This window comes from Zophobas morio, unplaced genomic scaffold, assembly GCF_036711695.1.
Source record: "Zophobas morio isolate AGI-343-1 ecotype UQ-CSIRO unplaced genomic scaffold, CSIRO_AGI_Zmor_V1 ptg000031l, whole genome shotgun sequence".
In the NCBI taxonomy this organism is placed as follows: domain Eukaryota; kingdom Metazoa; phylum Arthropoda; class Insecta; order Coleoptera; family Tenebrionidae; genus Zophobas; species Zophobas morio.
The window spans coordinates 12,106,500-12,128,158 of NW_026972136.1; the positions used below are offsets into that span (position 1 = coordinate 12,106,500).

Below are 21,659 nucleotides of genomic sequence, written 5' to 3' on the forward strand. Positions count from 1 at the left end.
CATACCCCATATTGTCAACCGAGTCCTATTCTATTATACTTTAGCCATGCGTAATTACACTCATTGTGCACATGCTGGTACAGTGTTAAAGATAAGAAAAGTGACTGCTATCGTTTCAATATTCTTAACTGCAATTAACAGGTTTTATCTTCATGAGTTTCGCAGACATAAAAGTCAGTGATAACTTCCCAGACTGTACGAAACGAAGGTTATCAATCTAACCATGAGCAGGTATTTCACTGATAACAACACATGTTAAGACGGAAGCACCGCCTGACCGACCTTGACGGCAATTAGCAACAACAAAAATACCAACTTAAAACAAACAAAATGTCGAAGAAAACCAAACCAAAACACTGGCACACCGTCACGTGACAATCAGCTGTGCCTAAATAAGAGCCTCCTCCTGCGCCTGCGCCAAGCGCAATTCAATAAGAAAGCGTAGCGACCTCGCGCTCGAGCAGTTGTCTTGTTGCTGTGTCTCATGCTGAACGTACACTATCTTGCAACTGTTAATTTATTAATTTGTTAATCCACGCAATTTCAGCGCGTTTTATCACGCACCCACATAATTTAAACCGCCAGTGCATAAATAGGTCTTCGTTCCTTCATCGGACAGTCATATGTTGAGCAAAAATTGGTTCGTTCGCTGCTACTTTCACAGTTGTTCGTCATGATAGCGGGAGTGGAACCCGTTTTTGCTATGTGACCATTTGGAGTGTTTTAGTGTTTGTTTTGAGTTTTTTTGTTGTGATCGAGTGCAGTGGGTTCGTCCAGTGGGCGTGATTCCACCCCCCGAACTGCAGAACGCATCGTAATCGATAAGTTTGTCAACGTTGCCACGTCTCGCAACCTGAGTGAAGAGGAGGGGCAACAGCGCACAGCTGACCGGGACATCGTACCTTGCCGTGAGTAGACGACACACTTTTACGTTTTTGGATTTTCTTTTTGTTTTTTCGTCTGTGTATTTTGTTACTTACAATCACAGGTGAATTTCGTATACTTTCGTTTATAATTTTATGGAAATGTTATGTGCAAAAGTGGCGAGAAATTTACATTTTTATGGTGTCACACGAAGTCGGAATTTATTGCAAGGACAGGGGTTCGTCCTGATTGTGGCCTATTTAAGTCGAAAATAGAAGGACAACGTACAAAAGTAGGTAACTGAGGTACATTTTTGGTAAAAATAAGGCTGGTAGTTCGAGAAATTACCCTGGAGCCAGAATGTTTGCTTTGTGAATTGGTTTGGTCTTTACCTGGTCTTTATTAAAAAACAAAAAAGATAAAGATATGGGCGAAGTCTAGCATAAGTTATTCCACTTAACTCACAAACAAAGAACCATTTAAAGTGATAATAACTACTTAATAACAAAAAAATCAGATATTCAGTCAGTGATATTTTACCCCAAAAGTAATTGTCTTCTCATTATGAACACTCCTTCCAGGAGCAAACTTCCGTCCTTATGTAATTTGGCTGATACTTATAGAGCTTATAAACTTTCCTTTTATTTCCACGGTTAATTTTGATTTTATGTACATTTGTGAAACATTTTGAACATTGAGTTTTATGCCCATTTGTTCAGATTGAGACGCTATAATATCGAATCTTCGGTTGTCAGTTGACATGCTGTGTTCACATTAAGGTAATCAAAATGGTGATACAATTGGGTGTCATCGTCAATTTTACAATTTTTGGAGCATTGAACAATTCAGCAGTGTATACAGGGTGTTTGCATCGACAAAAAAAAAATGAAAATTGGTCTGGATGAATAGATATCATTAAGAAAAAATGTTCTAATAAAAGTATTTTAGTTTTCGAAATAAAATTGATTGAAAATTTGGTCAAAATAGCATGTACGCTACTGAGTTAATAGTGATTAAAAAGATAATGTGGTTACTAAGAAAAATGTACCATTATAGGTGCATTGTAAAAATTAAAAAGAAAACGTAATCTTCATTGCTTAGTGAGCATTTGGAAATGCTCTTGAAGCGCAGCGTCTCTACCAGGAGGAATTTTCAGGCCGAAGATTGCCTCATCACACAACATTTAGTGCCGTTGTTCAAAGTCTCCAGGAAAACGGAAAATTTCAGCCAAGTACAACGGATCGTGGTCGTGAAAGAACCGAACATGTTATAGACGTGGAACCAGAAATACTGAAAATTGTCGAAGAAAACCCAAGCATAAGCATTCGCAGATTATCATACAGATTAGGAGTTTCTCCGTTTATTGTGTGGCGAACCCTAAAAGAACAAGGGCTTCATCCATACCACGTGCAGCGCGTGCAAAAATAGGGAGCAACCAGATTTTGTGCAGAAGCTTTTGACCACCGACGAGGTTACTTTCACAAGAGAAGGAGTTTTTAATTCTCGTAATACTCATATTTGGTCTAATGAAAATCCGCATACCATACGGGAAACGCATTTTCAAGACAGATTTTCAGTAAATGTCTGGGCAGGCATGGTCGACCACAATTTGATAGGTCCATACGTTCTGCCCCTTCGCTTGACGGCGATTGCGTATTTAGATTTTTTAAACAACGATTTCGGACCACTTTTATTATTATTATTATTATTATTAGTATACTGCCCCTACAGACGAATCCAATTACAGGGACAGAAATATTTGCACTACGTATAGTTGTCACAAAAATTAGATATTTCACCTTAATATGGTCATCTTAATATCACAGTTGCTGCAGTTAAACAAATCTATATTATTTTGGTATAAGTTGTAATTACGACACATGGTGAAAATAGGAGAGAACTTTTGTAAATTAATACGCGCAGTTGGTAAATAGAAGGTATCATTATTTCTAATATGTAATCTTGGCACATGGAAGTCGAGTTCTGCCAATAAACTACTACAGTCAATCGAACCAGTAACTAATTTGTGCAGAAATATTAGTGATGAAGCAACTCTCCTTTGCTCCAGACTTTTTACGTTAAACATATCAAGCAGCGTTTCATGAGGGTAACCTCTGTTAGGATAATGACCAAAACTCAAGAAAAATAAAAATTTCAGAAATCGTCTCTGGATCTTTTCCAGAGCCACCGTATGGATGTTATAGCCAGGCGACCATATTATGTTTGCAAATTCCAACTTCGATCGAACAAATGAAAAATATAAAGGCTTGATTGTTTCAGTGTCCTGAAATTTTCTACAATTCCGTATGATAAACCCCAAATTTTTTAGTGCACTTGACATTATTTGCTCATAGTGGTAAATAAACGTCATTTTAACGTCGAATGTTACTCCAAGATCTCTAATAACATTTTTTCTGCAAACTTGGACATTATCAATATCATAGTCAAAAATTAAAACTTTTGATTTTAGTGAAAAAGTAACTACATTACATTTAGCAGAGTTAATTGAGAGGCCACATTGTTTACTTCTGTCACAAACTAACTGTAGATCGGCTTGCAATTTTAACTGATCTTCCCTGCTAGTAATTTTTCTAAATAATTTCATATCGTCCGCATACAATAATGCCGGTGAAGTTAAATTATCTGTAATATCATTTACAAAAAGATTGAAGAATAGAGGCCCAAGAACAGATCCTTGTGGTACGCCGGACGTAACGTTAATTTCTTCTGACTCATAACCACTACACATAACACGTTGTTTTCTTCCCGTTAGGTAAGTAGCAAAAAATATTATTAAGTTGTCAGAAAAACCAAATGAGCTTAATTTGTCAAGTAATTTGTAGTGGTCCAGTCTGTCGAACGCCTTCGAGAAATCTATGTAAATAGTGTTCACTTGGGTTCCTGCGTCAATATTTTCTGTTACGAATTGTGTGAACATACATAAGTTAGTTTCAACAGAACGGCCTTTGACAAAACCGTGCTGAAGTGGAGAAATATAGGAATTAACATGGTTCATAATGACTGTGTGCAACAAGATCTCAAAAACTTTAGAAAAATTATTAAGCAAAGTAATTGGTCGATAGTTCTCAATATGCTTTCTGTCACCTTTCTTAAAAATTGGACATATAATAGAGTCTTTCCAAAGAGTAGGGTATTTACGAACCGAAAGTGATAAATTGAATATTAGAGACAGAGGATGGGCAAAAATACTTGCGCAATCACGCAAAATAAAAGCGGGGATTCGATCCGGACCTGAAGTGACTTTATTTTTAATTTTACGTAATGCTTTATAAACTTCGTCTTCGCTAAAGTGATTTATATTAAAAATATTAGGGGTAATAATTTTTGACTGTGTTTTCATATTATTAAAATCAGATTCAATATATGATTCCTGAAAGAAAGATGCCAACGTGTTCACAATAGGTTTAGCACCCAATAGCTCTGTATTTTGATATGTCATAATTTTTGGAAAATAGTTCTCTTGTCTTATACTCTGTATAAACGACCAGAAATGAGATGGATCAGTTTTTATTTTATTTTCGATGTTATGTATATAGTCTCTATGAGATTTGCAGATTTCATTTTTTATTTGAAGTCTTAAGATTTTGAATTCATTGTAAGCATTTTGATCTCTGTGATGCTTATACTTTTTCCATAACTTAAACTTTTTTTTTATGTTACTAATAATTGTATGACTATACCATGGAGGAAATTTCTTTTGTCTAAATCGATTAGTTAAAGGTACTGAAACTTGGAAAATACTATTTAGTTTGGTGTAGAATTGCTCACATGCAATGTCAACATCCCGACAGTTTTCTAAAAAAGACCAGTTAATTTTGGATAAATCGTCGAAGACTTTTGTTTAATAGGAATTGTGATTTCTAAGCTGGGATGGTGTGAATCTTCTTTGAGTAATATATCATGTGCCCTATCCACGTCACTCTGTATCTGGTCTGACAGGACTAAATCCAGTAATCGATTATTAAAATTTAGTATTTTATTGTATTGAACAAATTTTGAAACTTGCATAAAGTTAACTAAGGCATTCGTTCTTCCATCGGTAGCTTGAGAATTATTCAAATAATTTATGTAGTTTGGGATGTTAAAATCACCTACAATAAGAATATTGCTTCCTAGAGTTAGGCAAAGAGAACTGAGAAGTTCGAAAAAAAGATCTACATCGTCAGCAGTTGTACGAGGCGGGATATATATTAAAATTATGTAAAAGATAGAATGATTATTTGTGATTTTTACTACCAAAACATCAATTGTGGATACTGAATTAAAGTCTATACCTTGTGTGATGACAAGACATGAAGGAAATGAACTGGAAACTGCGAGCAACACTCCTCCACCTCTCGAGCAATCGGTTGTGAACTTTCTATCTGCTCGATATATAACATAGTTATCATTAGAAATTTCTGAATTACTAACTGTGTCATTTAAAAATGTTTCTGTCAACGCTATTATATTATAATTTGAGTCTAAAATTGAGTTATAAAGTTCCGCTAATTTCGTGTTTAAGCCTCGGACATTTTGATAATAGATGTTAATATTAAAAGTGGTATTTGTATTTGTATTTGTATTTGGAGAAAAGATATTTTGCATCTCGTAAGTAGTAAAACAAGAAGATGTATTTAAATTTGATTGCTACAAAGACAAACCAAACAAATCGTGTTTGAGTTTGTTTACAGTCTGTTGGTATGTATGACAGTTATTGTAGTCCCAGGCTGCATGATTTTCGTCGATAATGAGATCTCCATTTTTTGCTTTAAAGTTGATGCAGTTTATACATTTCAAATTTTCAGCAGAACATTCACCGACTACATGCTCTTTTGCACAACGTGGACAACAGATTTTATTTTTACAATTCGTTGATGAGTGGTTATATCCATTGCATCTAAAACACCGTGTTATTTCGATAGCACTATAAATTGAACAGGTATCAAGACCTACTAAACAATGTCCAACAGCAACAGCCTTTTTATAAGTAGACATGTCAACTTCGATTACAGCCTGGAAAGATTTGTTTTTTTTTTTACTGGATAAAATTTTAACATTTCATATTCTGTAGTGTCATTATCAAAAATAAACTCGTTTTGTTTCACAAGGTAGGATAATACATCTTCTTTTTGAATAGTGTCTGAGATTCCAGCAATTCTTATACGAGGTTGGATCTTTTTAACTTCGCGCACATTATAATTCTGCGAGAGCTTTTCTTTAACAATTTCTTTAAATTTGGATACGTCTTCACAACCAAGTAACAAACCGCCATCTTTGAGATTTTTAACTTTGCCTATAACTAATGACGATTCAATGGGATTTACATTAAAAATTTTTGGAAAATGTACCCGTAAATGTTAGTAAGGATCTATGGTACCTTCATGATGGGACCTCTACACATTGTACCGTAGAAGTGCGGGAATGGTTTGACCGAAACTTTCCTAACAAATGGATTGGGAGGAATGGACCTGTGTTGTGGCCACCTCGTTCTCCCGATCCCAATCCCTGTGACTTTTTTTATGGGGTCACATGAAGCAGGTACTTTATCAAATTCCAGTGAAAACAGTGCAAGAGTTGACAAATCGCATTCAAAATGTTGCTGCCCAGATTAAAAATAATCCAGATATGGTTAGAAGAACACAGCAGTCCCTAATTCGGCGAGCAGAAGCGTGTGTGCAAAATAGAGGCCGTCATTTCGAAAACTTGTTGTAGTAGTTTGTTTAACGTTGTTTATATTTATTCTTTATTTTTATTTTGATTAGTAAAATTTAGTTGGTTATCGTCGTTGAAAAGTCTTATTCTTATTAGTGATTTCTTTTTGTTAACTATGCTCATTCATTAATAAGTCTGTACATAACTAGAGAAATGACAACATCCTGAAAAAGAACACGCAGACGATTACCTGTCACGTCGGAATTCCAATGGAACCAAGATCGGCGAACCACTATCCAGAACCGCGTTCTTATAAGACCGCGGAACGCGAAAAACGGGAAAGAAGACCCGCGACCCTGGAAAATTAAGTAAAAATGACTAATTACCACAATTTAAAATAATTCTTTACTCCAAAATATTTAAATATCCAGTTAAAATTGTTTCAAATTGATTGTTTCTGAAAAAATACTTTTGACTTTTTACTTGAGATTTTTCAAACTTCACTGACTTCACCTTTCGTTGTCAGCTTTTGGTTGCTATGTTTTTACAAAACGTGAATTAATTGAATCTGATGGCACATCTTACAGTGGCGCGAATAAAGCTTGGATAAAGGGTAAATTTACTTTGTAACTTTTGATAATACAACAGGAGTTTTTTTCATTCCTTATGCGGAACCCCTCCAATTTTTTTGTTGGTGCATTTCGCAAACACTCTGTATTGTTAGAAGTCGCATATTTCTGAATTTGCCTACTCACAACTTTTTCTAAAACCTTCGACAAAACCGGTGATTAGTCTCAAGTCAGAAAACGACTTTGGCTTACTCACTTTGAGAAGTGAACAAACCAAAGCAGTCTTCCACTCTTCGGGATAATAACCTGTGTCAAGACAACAATTGACGATGTGCATTAAGTATTTGTCTATGGCACGAGAACATAATTTCAACATTTTCGTTGTTAACCCATCAAAACTAGCCGCGTTTGATTTTAGATTATTAATAATTTGGTTAATTTCGTCCACAGAACGTAAATTGAAAGAGAACGTTGTTTGACCATTGAACAATTTGTTTCTTAGTTCAGTCGCAGCATCTACGCAATAATTTAAGGGAGAGAAAACTGATAAAAAGTAACTTTTTTTGGTTTTTACGTTCGGTTTATTTAAAGCATCCCATAATTCTTTTTTATTTACTTTCTGGTCTCTATCCATTAAGTATCGCACTTTTTCCTGCCTGACTGCAGCTACAATAAAATTACGCAATCGTTTATATTCTATCCAATCACTAGTGTGTTTTGTTTCTTTAAATTTGCTCAAGGCTATGTCACGCTCTTTCATTATCTTACGGATAGCTGGAGTCAACCAAGGTGCGTAAGGTTTGGAAATATCAGAAGTCACATAATTTCATTTAGTTTTAGGTATTCTATAAAAAGATCCGAAAATAATTGAAACAGTATTAATTTTAATACTGAGTCAAATATTCTCTGTACTTACAACATGATAAAAGTCCTCAAAAACAACCTTTGCTTGTATGTGGCTCTTAGTGTATACACCAACACCACCAAATTTTCTGTTACGATCTTTTCTATAAAGTGAGTATCCTTTTATATTGACAATTTCAGAAGGAATGTCCTCGTCTCAACAACACCAACTACTTCAAAATCGTTGTCGACAACTATAGAAACAAAATGATCGGTACATGTAAACAAAGACTGAACATTAAAGAAAGCTATTTTAAATTTATTGTTAGAATTACTTATCATGGTGTTACTAATCATAGTGTTTTTGTAATGTTTACGCTGCACATTCAGTCTGATTTTTAAATTTATCTATCAAGAATTTGTACATGTGACATTTAGAATCCGTATTCCTGTGATTGACAATTTTTGAGTTCTTGATAACCTGCGCATTTTGGACAAAAAGAACCATTATTTCGACAATTTATTTACAAACATCTTATAATGAAAACACCAAACATTTTTTCCAACCATAAATAACCTTGTTCGATAATTTGGCTAAAAAGATTATTTTCAATAACAACATTGAAACTTTTTTTAAATTTCACTTTTGTAGTCACTTTGTCGTCATCACTCGCACATACCAAAGAATTTTTACTTATAAGATCTTCTTCAAAAGCGAAACTGGCTACACATCATCAATCATAATCCGGGGATTCCTTTTCGAAAGTACAACTATCTTGTAATTTCTAAACTATCTTTCAATTTATCTTGCGATATTTTTCACCAATCAAGTACCTTCAACCTTGACATCAATACTGCGATGTCGCATTTTGATGGTTTTGTCTTTTTCAATTTTTGAAGCATTAACTGCACCCTCTGCGGGTTTCACTACCAAAACAGCTGATGAATACAGTTTGTTTACACTTTTTTTGTCTGGTCACTATAGAACCACTGGCTGAGATATCGCGACCACTTTTTGTCGATTCAAGTTTGTTCATAAGATTACTGGAAAATTTAATTCTTGATTTAAACGCTCCAATTTCTGTTTTTCACGCAGCAAACACTCATTTTCTGTCTGTACTATCTTGAGATCACATTGTAGCTTAATAGAATCAACTTGTTGTTTGACATGGCAACTTTTACCTTCCAATTGCACTGATCCACATAGAGACATTGCGACTTTTTCAAAACACTTGATGAATTGTCACTGAACACTGAAGTCGACTACACTTAACACAGAATTTACAATTATTATTCTGTTTTGAGCCATCATTGCCCGCCTTGTTGGAACGAAAAAAAAAGGTGTAAAAATAAATAAATTCATTATTGCTTTATAGTTTGCAAAGTTCTACTAATTGTTAGCAGAGGATGTAGTTTGACTTTCGATTCAACGTTATGACCGATGTTCCTTGAATGAAATTTGGTTGCAAAACAGTTATAAATCTTATTTAAACGTCATAATTTGACAGTAAAGGTAGGGGAAAAGTGCCTAAAATGATCCCCTCAGGTCAAATGATCCCCATCAATTGTAAGAAAATGTGTGGCTCCATCTACCAAACATAACTGTCATTTGATTAAGCGGTCTGTAATTAGTACCTTCTGAAAGTTTGATGGCGTTCTGTGTATTCTGCACAGTTTTGTGCCAAAATATGTAAAATAAGTACCTCTGATCTAAGGTAAGATATATTTTAAAAGTCCATTACTTCCATTTGAAAAGTCTTATAGCGGTGGTAGTTGTTTTGACAGAATTAGATACATTTCAGTCGTAGGTTAGTTATGATCTTTTTAGCGCATGTAAAAATTGAAGGTTAGTTTACAATTTTTGAATGCGGATATGCTACCTAAGGCGAAATGATCCCTTTTTCTTGAGGCAAAATGATCCCTGATCATTGGGCGGGGCTAGTACCTGCTAAGATAAGACTGATTTTTGCAAATCATATACCCTCTAAGAAAAGAGAGGGTGGGTGGGCGGGCCTAGTACCTGCTAAGATAAGACTGATTTTTGCAGATAACATATCCTCTAATCCCGCCCACCTACTCTTTATTTTCTTTGAGGGAATACCATTTGCCAATATCAGTTTTATCTTAGCAAGTACTAACCCCACCCACCCGCCCGTTATTTTCTTAGAATGTATGTTATTTGCCAATATCAGCCTTATCTTGCCAAGCACTAGCTCGGCCCATCCGCCCTTTATCTTTTTAGAGGGCTAGTACCTAATAAGATAAGACTGATTTTCGCAAATGACATATCCTCCAAGAAAAGAGAGGGTGGGTGGGCGGGGCTACTACCTGCTAAGATAAGACTGATTTTTGCAGATGACATATCCTCTAACCCCGCCCACCCACCCTTTAGTTTCTTCGAGGGAATACCATTTGCCAATACCAGTTTTATCTTAGCAGTTACTAGCCCCACCCACCTACTACCTGCTAAAATAAAACTGATTTTCGCAAATGAAATACCCTCTAAGAGAGGAGAGGGAGGGTGGGTGGAGCTAGTACCTCTTAAGACGGGGAAATTTAAATAATTTAAAAGAATTTTAGGGATTTTCGTGTTCTATTTTTGGGAAATTCTCAGTCTTAAGAGGTACTAATCCCAGTCACCCGCCGTCACTTTTCTTAAAGGGTATCTCATTTGCCAAAATCAGTTTTATATTAGCAAGTATTAGCCCCACCCACCCACCCTCTCTTTTCTTAGAGGGTATATCATTTGCCAAATTCAGTTTTATCTTAGCAGTTAGTAGACCCGCCCACCCGCCCTCTCTTTTCTTAAAGGCTATATCATTTGCCAAATTCAGTCTTATCTTAGCACTTACTAACCCCACCCACCCACCCTCTTTTTTCTTAGAGTGTATGTCATTTGCCAAATTCAGTTTTATCTTAGCAGTTACTAGACCCACCCACCCACCCTCTCTTTGCTTAGAGGGTATATCATTTGCCAAATTCAGTCTTATCCTAGGAGTTACTAGCCCCACCCACCCACCCTCTCTTTTCTTAGAGGGTATATCATTTGCCAAATTCAGTTTTATCTTAGCAGGTAGTAGGCCCGCCCACCCGCCCTCTCTTTTCTTGGCGGGTATCCCATTTGGCAAAATTAGTCTTATCTTAGCACGTACTGATGACTAAAGTATTGTCTCAAACTCTTCCAGAAATTATACACCCCGTATTTTCGGTGCTTTTCAAACTTTTTTTGTTTATTTTTTTTTAAGAATTTATTTTTTTGTTAATTTTTGAAATAAAATATTTATCAGTTATGTCATGATTTGATTTTTCTTGTTGATGCTGTCCCCTTATGGTCAAAATTCAAAGGGATCATTATGCCCATGCCGAGGGATCATTTTACCTATGGGGATGCCTAAAATGATACTTTTGTAAGGTCCTGGAAAAACGTTAATAACTTTTTTTATAATTATCGAATCACCAATTGGCTTATACTGTTACCTAGATAAATCAATGTTCTTACAAATAATGCTACAGTTTTACATGAGTAATAATAATTTGTATTTTTTAAAGAATTTCTCCCTTAGGGGGATCATTTTAGGCACCTCTCCCCCACATTATTATGTAAATAAGTGTAAGTCGAAATCCCTTCCCTCTTTATGGCTACTACTAAACAGATTGTTTGATTTTGCACCTTGTGGCTGGAAACAATAGTCATTAAATAGATATGAGATATGAAATATGTAATTGTTACTAGCAATACGTCACTGTGGGGAAATACCCCAGACAAGCGAATTTACTGCACCTTATTGTGACGAACTGCAAATTGAGTAACAATTAAGCCATAACCGTACTAGAGCTTTCGGCGAACGTTCTTTGACGTGGTGACATTTTTAGTACCCTTGCATTAACACTTATGGATTACTCTGCAGGGTCCGGCCTCTGTTTATACTATCATATGAAATACAGTGTTCAGAAAACAGTAAACAAACCATTCTACTCTTTGTACGATAATCCCGGGTGCGAATGTTTACTTTCTTTGGAGGCGACTACTGATTTTACCGGAACCGAGACAAAAGGAACTGAACAAGCCACTCCCAGTGCAATGATGCACTTAAACCTTGCATTGTGGTACAAAAAATTTTGGTTTACTTGGAAGATTACTCGCTCCTGTCCCAACTCTGCATGTTAAGAACAGAACGCAAAAATACATTTTTTACATACCACATGATCGAAAAAAAACCTAGTAGGTCGTCCTATTTTCAAGTAGCTAGAATTGACTTCATCAGTGGTAACTTTGATCATGTTTTAGTAGCTGATGCTGTTGATTATTATCCTTTAAATTTTAAATAGGAGTAACTTATTTTCAACATAATATTTCTATTTTAACCGTATTTTCATTCTCTCAACTCAAAAATTTCCTCTTCGTCATTTCTTTGATCATTCGTTGTCAATGACGGTCAAACGGCTACAGCCAATTGCAATCTACAGATTCACTCACCTCTACACCAATTCTGAATCATGAATATGAAAACAGACACACCTGACTTATCTATTCTTAGTGATTAAGGTATCTGCCGAAGATTTTACACGTTGACTTTCACTCAACCAATACACCATAGTTGGGCCCTCACGCCCATCGAATACTGTACACTGACTGACTACCGGACTGCCCTCAAATGCACCCTCGCCATCTGAAGTGTATGTCTTAAGTGGGGGTTAATAATGAACACTGATTGGTTTTGTCGCCTTTAAGGCGGAGTTGGAGTGATTATTTTGTCGGTGCAGATTATTAGCACGAAGGTTTGTACTTGAATGGGTGACTGTATGTCCCTCATTTGAATAAATTACCTGAGAACGGTCATTCCACTATAGGGACACTTCCAAATTAGTTAAATGATTTCCAGTAAAAGATTATTCTTAATCACAACATAATTGGCCTTTTAGATATAATCCGTTTATTTATGAGGGGTGACGTTAAGCTCTTTCGGCGTATACCTGGTCTCATCTCCAACAAGCCAGAAAATTAGAAAATTACTCAGTTTGTAGCTTATTTATTATCCGATTTTGATTTTTCAAAAACAAATCTATTTTAAAATAAATTTACTACTCAAAATTTCAGCAATTGTAAAGCTTAAAAAATATGTTTAAATCTATTTTTTCAAAAAACGAAAACGCAGATCTATTGACTTTTTTATTTTCCCTATACCAAAATCTACTTCAGCTGACCTACACTAATAATTCCGCTTACACAGGTCTATTAATTTAGCCAATTATCTTGTTAAGTAACAATACTCTTTGGGTGACATTCCCATAAAGAACTCAAATCACCGTAACTTTTTTTTGTGAGTGATCAAGTCGAAAATATTCCGCTATTACAACAAAACTTCCTGTTGTGTTATTTCTTTGAAATTTGAGTTTTTTTCACGTAACAACCATGGTTCTATCACTACCGCTTTCGCCGGAAATGCATTCAATTTAATTTTTTTAATGGAAAGCCGTAGGTATGTTACATTTTATTAGATTAATAGCTTACGTAAAAATATCTTCTTTTACTTTGGACGCTATTGCTATTTTGGGTAACTGAAATCGGGATAATATTTTGGAAGTGTTACCATATAAATGTTCGCATTACAATGGAAAAGTACATTATTTTCCTTTATAAGTAGCCTTTATAAAACTTATAATTCTTGCGACACTAATTCTATGAAATTCTGTGAGCGCTTTGATTACATGCTCGAGCTGAAACCAGTCTTCCGTGTATAGTTGAATAAGAGAATTTCGAGCGAAATATGATTTAACAAAAATGATGGGGTTTAGATTTGATCGAGCTTGAGCCAATAATAGGCCAGTGCCGAAGCCTTTGAAAATGGTAAAAAGTGAAAAAAATTAGAACAGGATGATACCTATTGGAAAAGAAAGAAAATATAATAAAAATAAAAGGAAAAATAATTTACGGGCGATGTGAGGTCGGGAAGTGGAAGGAGGTGAGGTTAGAAAACGGTTTATCACGATTTTCGGCAATTTAATAATAATAATAATAATTTATTTCGTATTTTTGCACTTAAATTGCTTATACACGTCATTAAAATGTATACATAAGTACAATGTTATATTATTCTTATAACAAACATCACAATTTTACATTTTAAAAATTCTTCATAACTGTAGAAAGCCTTTTTAATTAAAAAAGATTTCATGAAGCTTTTAAATCTAGGCAATGGCAAGCTTTTCACCGATTCTGGTAGACTATTATAAAACTTAATAGAGAGATAATTAGGTCCAATTTGACACTTTTTTAAACGGTGATAGGGTGTAATTAGTTTTGATTTGTTTCGTGTATCATGACTGTGAAAACAGTTGTTGGAATCGTATTTACTAATATTTTCTTTTAAGTGGAGTAGGCAACTCAATATATAAACACAAGGACATGTTAAGATGCCTAATGAAGTGAACGATTCTTTACAGTCTTCTTGATATCGAAGTCCTGATAATAACCTTACCGCTTTTCGTTGCAATGAAAATATTCTGCCAAATTCCGCCGCTGATCCCCACAAAAGGATGCTATAAGAAATTACAGAGTGGCAGATCCCAAAGTAAGCAGCCTTCAGTGTCAAGCCCGACACAGTCCCACTCAAATTCCGCAGTAAATAAATATTTTTTGCAAGATTACCTGTCAAATAATCTATGTCTGTCCCATTTAAGGGATTTGTCAATGTAAACACCCAAAAATTTTACACTGGACTTTAAAGTGTGATTTGGAACATTTTCAAAATTTTTTAGGGTAAAAATTACATCGTTTGTCTTCGATTCATTTAAAACCAAGTTGTTTTTAGAGAACCAATCGGTAAGTTTATTTTTTGATTCTGCTATGCTAGTTAATAACTCGGTGAGTGTTGTACTTCTTTGGTAGACTGTTGTGTCATCAGCATAAAGAGTATACTTGGAAAGAGTATCTTGCGCTGGTAGATCGTTTATATATATAATGAATAATAAGGGTCCTAATATTGATCCCTGCGGTACCCCAATGTTAATTTTTCTTTTTGTTGATAACACATTGTTCACCCTGGTAGACTGATAGCGGTTTGATAAATACGAGTCAATGAGTTCAATGCTGGTAGTGAAAAGATAATTTTTTTCAAAGTGAATTTGAATTTGAGAAGCCATACATCTTTCAAAAATTTTTGATACTGCTGGTAGAAGCGATATGGGTCTATAATTCGTTATTTCCTCAAATTGTCCCCCTTTATGAATGGGAATCACCAAACCCTCGTTTAGTTTATTAGGAAATTTGCATTCTTCAAAGCATGAATTCATAAGTTTTGTTAAGGGAACAGTAATTAGATGCTTGATAGTTTTTAATATAGTAACTCGAATACCGTAAATGTCCGTACTGGTGATATTTTTTAGGGAAGTTAGATGGTCTCGTACTTCGTTAAAGCCGACTTTAGTGTATCTGAATTGAGGTACAGAAGTTGAATTAGTTGTCATATTCATGTTGTGTACATTAAGTGGATTATTCTTGTGGGTATTTTTTAGGACATTTTTAGCTATGTTTATGAAGTAATCATTAGCTTCTTCAGCTGAAAATGGTACTGATTGAGAGGATTTTTTATTTTTACGACCGGTATTTATGATATTCCACATAGATTTAGCTTTATTGCTTGATTTTTCAATGAGTTTATCGTTGATTCGTTTTTTAGCAGTCATTATGTTATACATTTTTTATATATTAAAGCCTTCGATATTCATTTCGTCGTTTCAGGGAATCAGGAGTTCTCTGTAAATTATGTAACTCATTCAAAAACGCGAGACGTTCACGCATTTTTTTCAACTCGTCGGTGAACCATACTACTTCAGGACCATCTTTTTTCTTTTTGAATGTGACTTCAGGAAATGGCAGGTTGCACGCGTTTATTATTACATCTAAAAATAAGTCAAGTTTTGTGTCTACGTCAGTTGTCTTGTCGTCAATAAAATCCCAATTTTGATAATATAGCATGTCGTACAATTTAATTTTACCCGATTCTGTTATTGGGCGACATTTTTTTGTAACATAACTACTTGATGTAGTAGTATCCGGATATAGACCCTCAATAACTTGCCCCTTATGATCCGATAAGTGTGGTTCGATCACATAAGCCTCAAATACACAGTCAAAATTCATAAATATATTGTCTAAACAGTTTGTACCCCTTGAAGGCTCATGGATGAGTTGTTTAAGTCCATAGGAATTTAATAAATCATTTAGAATTTTATTTTCGCGATCATCTGTATCACACCTTACGTTGAAATCTCCACACATAATTATGCTATAATTGTGAAGTGTCTGCAATACCTTTTCGAGAACCCGAAGGAAGATGGCAAAATCACCTGAAGGTGATCTGTATATTGTTATAATACAAAATAGATTTGTGATACGTGCGGCACTCACCTCACAATGTTTATCTTGAGAAAACGCATTTATATTATCAAGACTTCGAACGTAGGCCCTACTCTCTCTTGCTTGGTCAGAATCAAAGCTCCTCCGCCTTTACAAGACTTTCTACAATACGATGAGACAATTACATAATTCTTAATATTAATAGACTCTAGTTCCTGCTCTTTGAACCAATGTTCAGTTACACATACATAATCATAATTTTTGTCAGCTAAAAAGGCGTCAAATTCATGAATCTTGTTCCGAAACGACTCTGAATTTATATGCATTATTGAAATTTTTTTGTCCTTCGATGTTATTATGTCGATGTTCGACATTATGACTGGTCGTGGTTTTGAGTTTTCCCTAAAAAATGCTGACCTCTGTGAAAATCGAATCGACTAAAACAGATTCCATTTGGCCAAAATTTTTCTCCATATACGGTTGATTTGTGTTGAAGCGGCACGCCGATGATGAAACAGTTATTACATTTTGTTTTATGATACGGTGATACTTGCTTGACATCTACAGTTGGTTTCTTCTGTTACATCATCTCTGACTCTTGATAAAAAAAGCCATATCTTTCGCTTAGCTCCTACAAAGTCACTTTCATCCATGTTTTCTCCCACGGAGATTTTATTTCGTTTTCTTTTTTTCTTTTCCACAATTTGGAAATTCTCTTCACCAGCTGTGTTAATCCTATTTTGGTTAATATCATTATCCTTTACTGTCGCTTTAGGTTGTCTGTTCTTTTTTGTTTAGGAACGTCGTCGGTTTTGAAGTTTGTGGATTTGTCCTCTTTTGGTAGGAGAGAATTTGCATTTATACTACTTGAAACGCTCGTCAGTGTCGTTAAATTATTTTGCGAAATCATATTTCTGATTTCGTTGTCAATGTCATTGTCTAATATAATCGCATTGGAGTCTGATGTTCTTTTCCAATGGAACTTTCCGGTCTTGTTTTGAGTAGATCTCTCCGCCACTGGTTTGAGCGGGAATTCCCAGTTTTTCAGTGTGTTGTCATTTTTTGACGCACTAGTGATAGTGTCCTCTGTTTTTGCGACAGTGTGGTCGGCTAAGTGGTTTTTGATGGAAATAATTTCTGTCATTAAAATTTCGGTTTTTTTTGAAGAACTCGTCGTTCAGTCTGTATGAATGTTTCAAATTTTGTTGCCTTGACAAGTTCGTCCTTCTTTTGTTGGATTAGCTGTTCTTCCAGAATCCTAATTCTTGTGAGTAATTCTTTGATTACATTACATAATTCGTCGATGGATCGTTTTTGTTCGTTCGTCGTGTTTTTCAGGATACTAGTTTCCCATAGCACTGATTCGTGTATGATGGACTGATTCAGTTCTGAGTCATCGTCCTAAATTGTTATGTTATCCTTGATGATTGTATCTCCGTTTCCAGCATCACAACATTTTTTTTTCTCTTAGCAACTAGGATGTGACCAAACACCACAATCGCCACAGAAAATGCGTTTTCGTACGGCAGGATTACAGCATACAGAACACAAAACTTTTAATGCATTTGATGGATCAACCGTTGCTGACGCCATTTTTCGCCAGAGTAATGTATATTTTTTGATTGAAAATTAGGGTGCTTTTCGATATTAAATCAAAATTAAGGGGAAAAAATAAATATTTTGAACAAAAAAAAATTGCAATGAATTTGGTACATAAAAAGGTAAGTTTTCACCAAATTTCTGGATTTTTTTTGTAGGAGATAAAAGTAAAAAACCAAAAGCTCGGTTATTTAGATTTTTCGCATAAATTTTGAGGTTATGTGAAAAAAGTGTAAATACAAAAGTTGTAGATCTTTTTATTACCTAGAACTTTGCCATTTAACTTTTTTCGATAGGACTTGTAGTTTTGCCGGAAATTGTGATAAACCGTTTTGTACCCTTAAAAGCTCACCCTTTTCCACTTCCCCACCTCAGATCGCCCGTAAATTATCTTTCCTTTTATTTTTGTTATTGTAAAATTTTAGACGCAACGCAATTCGGTAGGAATAATGATAATGACCGATTTCTTTCAGTGTGCTTCCCCTAGGATTGTGTTCTTTTATCATGTCGATACAACATTCGATATGACACATGCCTGTTTATTTTCACCTACACTTATTTGCTGTACGTAAATACCATGCTGTAACTTCATTGGTTTATTGTGCCAACAGATTTATATTATCTACTAAATTAACAACACTGAGTAACAAAGGCGCGTTTTATTATCAAATCGATATATGAACTCTCATCTAAATACAGCAAAAAAAATTTGGTTATACCTGGAGAGAAAAATAAAATTCGCAAAAATGTATGATAAAGGTTTTATGAGATTTATTTCCGTTTGTATCTCGAATCGATTACGCCATGTAGGTATGCTTTTTTGCACTTAAAGATTAACTCAGCTTTTAACAGAGAGAATTACGACGAATATTATTACTCTATTACAATAAGAGTATTAGCAAAAACAATGTTAAGTGTGTGTTTCATTTGATCGATTTTTTATTTTCATGTGCTATGTATGTACGCTGTTCTCTAATTTACAAATTTAAAACTTCCAACATCAAGCGTTTTTTATCACTATCGTGTGAATACTAAACATGGCTTCTATAGTTAGATTTCAACGATATAATGAATAATATATGTAACAAGCACATTGTCTGGTCAAGGTTTTCGACGAAACAAAAAAAAAATAAATATATTAGTAGTCGACTAGAAACACTCGATTCTTAAAATTCTCGAAAAGCCCACTTTTCTAATAATTTTACTTGTTTCGGGGTACATGTATTTATTTAAGTTAGGAGCTAATAGATAAAAATAAAACTTTGATGACGTCGAATGATATTATTGATCTGATAACTGATAACATTCATATTTGACTATGGTTTCCCAAAATTCTATATTTTGTTAATATATGTGTCACTAAAAATCACTTAAAAACTCGTGGCCTAATACTGCTTCCATAAAGACTAACCTCATGGAAACTTTGAAGATTTGAAGTTCATAATGCGGTCATTTCCGCAATCAAATACCAATTGTAGTCAGATTAATACATTTTCCTTTTATGTATCTGTTTACATTGAATTGTTATTATATTTTTTCTGCACTGAATGTGATGTTAGGTAGAGTTATTTTCCAAACAGCTGACCCTAAGATTGAACCCAACCACTATCAAAATGTCATCTGACCTGAACGATCTTTAATATCTTAACAAAAAGAAGATTTGAGTTCAGACACTAATGAAGTTGTTAATTTGTTCGTTTTAAACAAACAGAGGCCGCGTTAAAAATTCACGCACCTTGCACTAACAAAATGTTTCCAATCCGAAACGGATTCGATCCGGTTAGGTCAGAACGATAACCCGAATAAACCACATTTTTGTAAGGAATTTATGTTAATTTCACAAACTACAGTCTTTGAAGCACACTGTGTCTACGACGCACGTTTCTGCGATGAATTAACTAAAAGCTATTTTGTATTAAACTGTATAATCAAGAAGAATGTTCGGATTTACGAGCACATTAAAAAGATTTTCGATTATCGCTTAATAAGAAAAATAGTCATAAATTTTCAAATGCCCTGTAATTAGGAATCGTAAAGCTTGATCTAGAACCTCGAAAATTTCATGTTGCCATTGCTGTTAGAACGAAAACCATTAAAATTTATATGTTGGAACGTGGTTTCCTTATTATTCTAAATTTTGTTGATCACAGGCTTATTTTTTCTATGCGAACACTGTCGTGTCATCCACCCTTATTTTGCCAAACTGTTTAAATATAAATTTGTTTTTTCATCTAACAATATTTTTGTTGTGTCCCAACTTACTGCGTTACTTTTTGTTTTTTAAGAAAGAGTTGATAAAAACAAGTGTTTCCTTGTTTGCTACGAAGAAAGCAAACTAAAATAAAACGCTTTTGTGTATTTGATATTTTGAGGCTAATTAAAAACGTTTTAACGTTTAACACACGCTGCCGCCTATTCATAAAGTCGTACAGATAACACTGGTCAACAGCTAAACTCTAACTTTTATTATAGCAGCCAATTATTATTTAATTAACAATTTTAAATGATATTATAAACGGCTAAACCCAAACTTAGCTCTCATTTAAAAGTAATCTTCAATATTATCCTTTGAAAAATACAAAAATCGTACTATTAAGTAATAGGAAACTTTCTATAAGGTGTATTTTTTTGTGATCAAATTGCTACAAACTTCTTGGGAAACAATAAGAAAACTACGTTTAGTAAGTAGAAAACATGTTATCATCATATAAAAAATTTAAAATTAACATATTCTTAAAAGTGCATTTTATGTATTCGCATCTTGATTTTTTCCCCAAAAATTATGACGACGTGAGTGTCGGACATAGAGAACGCTTCCATCTGGGCATTTTGTGGATACAAAAACGTTACCAAGATCGATGGAACACCTAACACCGCAGAATACTGCGGGACCATAAAGCGAGAGATCTCCAATGAAATCCATAGGAGGCAAGCGAAAAAACGTCGGTCTTAGCTGTTTCTTTTGTTTTTTTCGTTTTTTAAACTACAATCGTTGTTTTTTTCTTAATTATGGTTGTTCTTTTGTTAATACATCACTTTTTGCCGTTAAAGATACAAAAATTAAATTGTTTTACCTGCTTTTTTGTTTTTAACATCAAATATGCATTTTTATTTTTAATTGAGCTAAGTTGTAAGGTTTATGCCCTTTGTTACAAACACAGAGACAAATTAAACGAAAACATTACAATTATGTCAAAGTTAGAGAGAAAAAATTGAATTTTGTTGACCAGTGTAATTAAACGCCATATACTCGAGGTATGACTCACATTAAATTAAAGAGTTATTAGACCTGGTTATAATTTAATCACACTTTCTGAACGAATGACGTACGCTTATTCTGTCATGATTAAATTTTGCAAGCATGTTATTGTATCTGCTTTTATCTTTTTTATTTCGTGTTATGAATTTATTGCTAATATGTTACAAAGAATTAAAAACGACATTCACTGAAGCTGAGGTAAGTGTAAACTGAAAAAAAAAATACTCCACTGGTGCTCAGAATAACACCTACATACAAATATACATTATATAACCGATTTAGCGAACACATCTGTCGATTTAAGGTCAGATTCTAATGACTTGTACAAATAGAGCGTGCTAAAACTAGATTTGACTATGTATGTAAAAGAAATACAACAAACAGCAGAACCTCAATGAGTTCATTATACTTCTGGCATAAGCCCAACTTTTTTCAAATAATGAATCGCGTTTTGATGATCTAATTTTACTCTAGTATTGTCCCATTTTGGTTCGACAGGATATTTCCAGAT

General features: G+C 34.4%; 1 protein-coding gene across 1 annotated transcript in view; it reads left to right on the forward strand.

Annotated features, from left to right (window-relative positions):
- The first annotated feature begins 449 nt into the window (after positions 1-449).
- LOC135139439 (inositol hexakisphosphate kinase 2) overlaps positions 450-21,659 on the forward strand; it is a 78,893-nt gene continuing 57,683 nt past the window's right edge. Inside the window, exon 1 of the mRNA XM_064069675.1 lies at positions 450-908. The gene's annotated coding sequence lies outside the window, so the exon portion shown is untranslated. The remainder of the gene's footprint in view (positions 909-21,659) is intronic.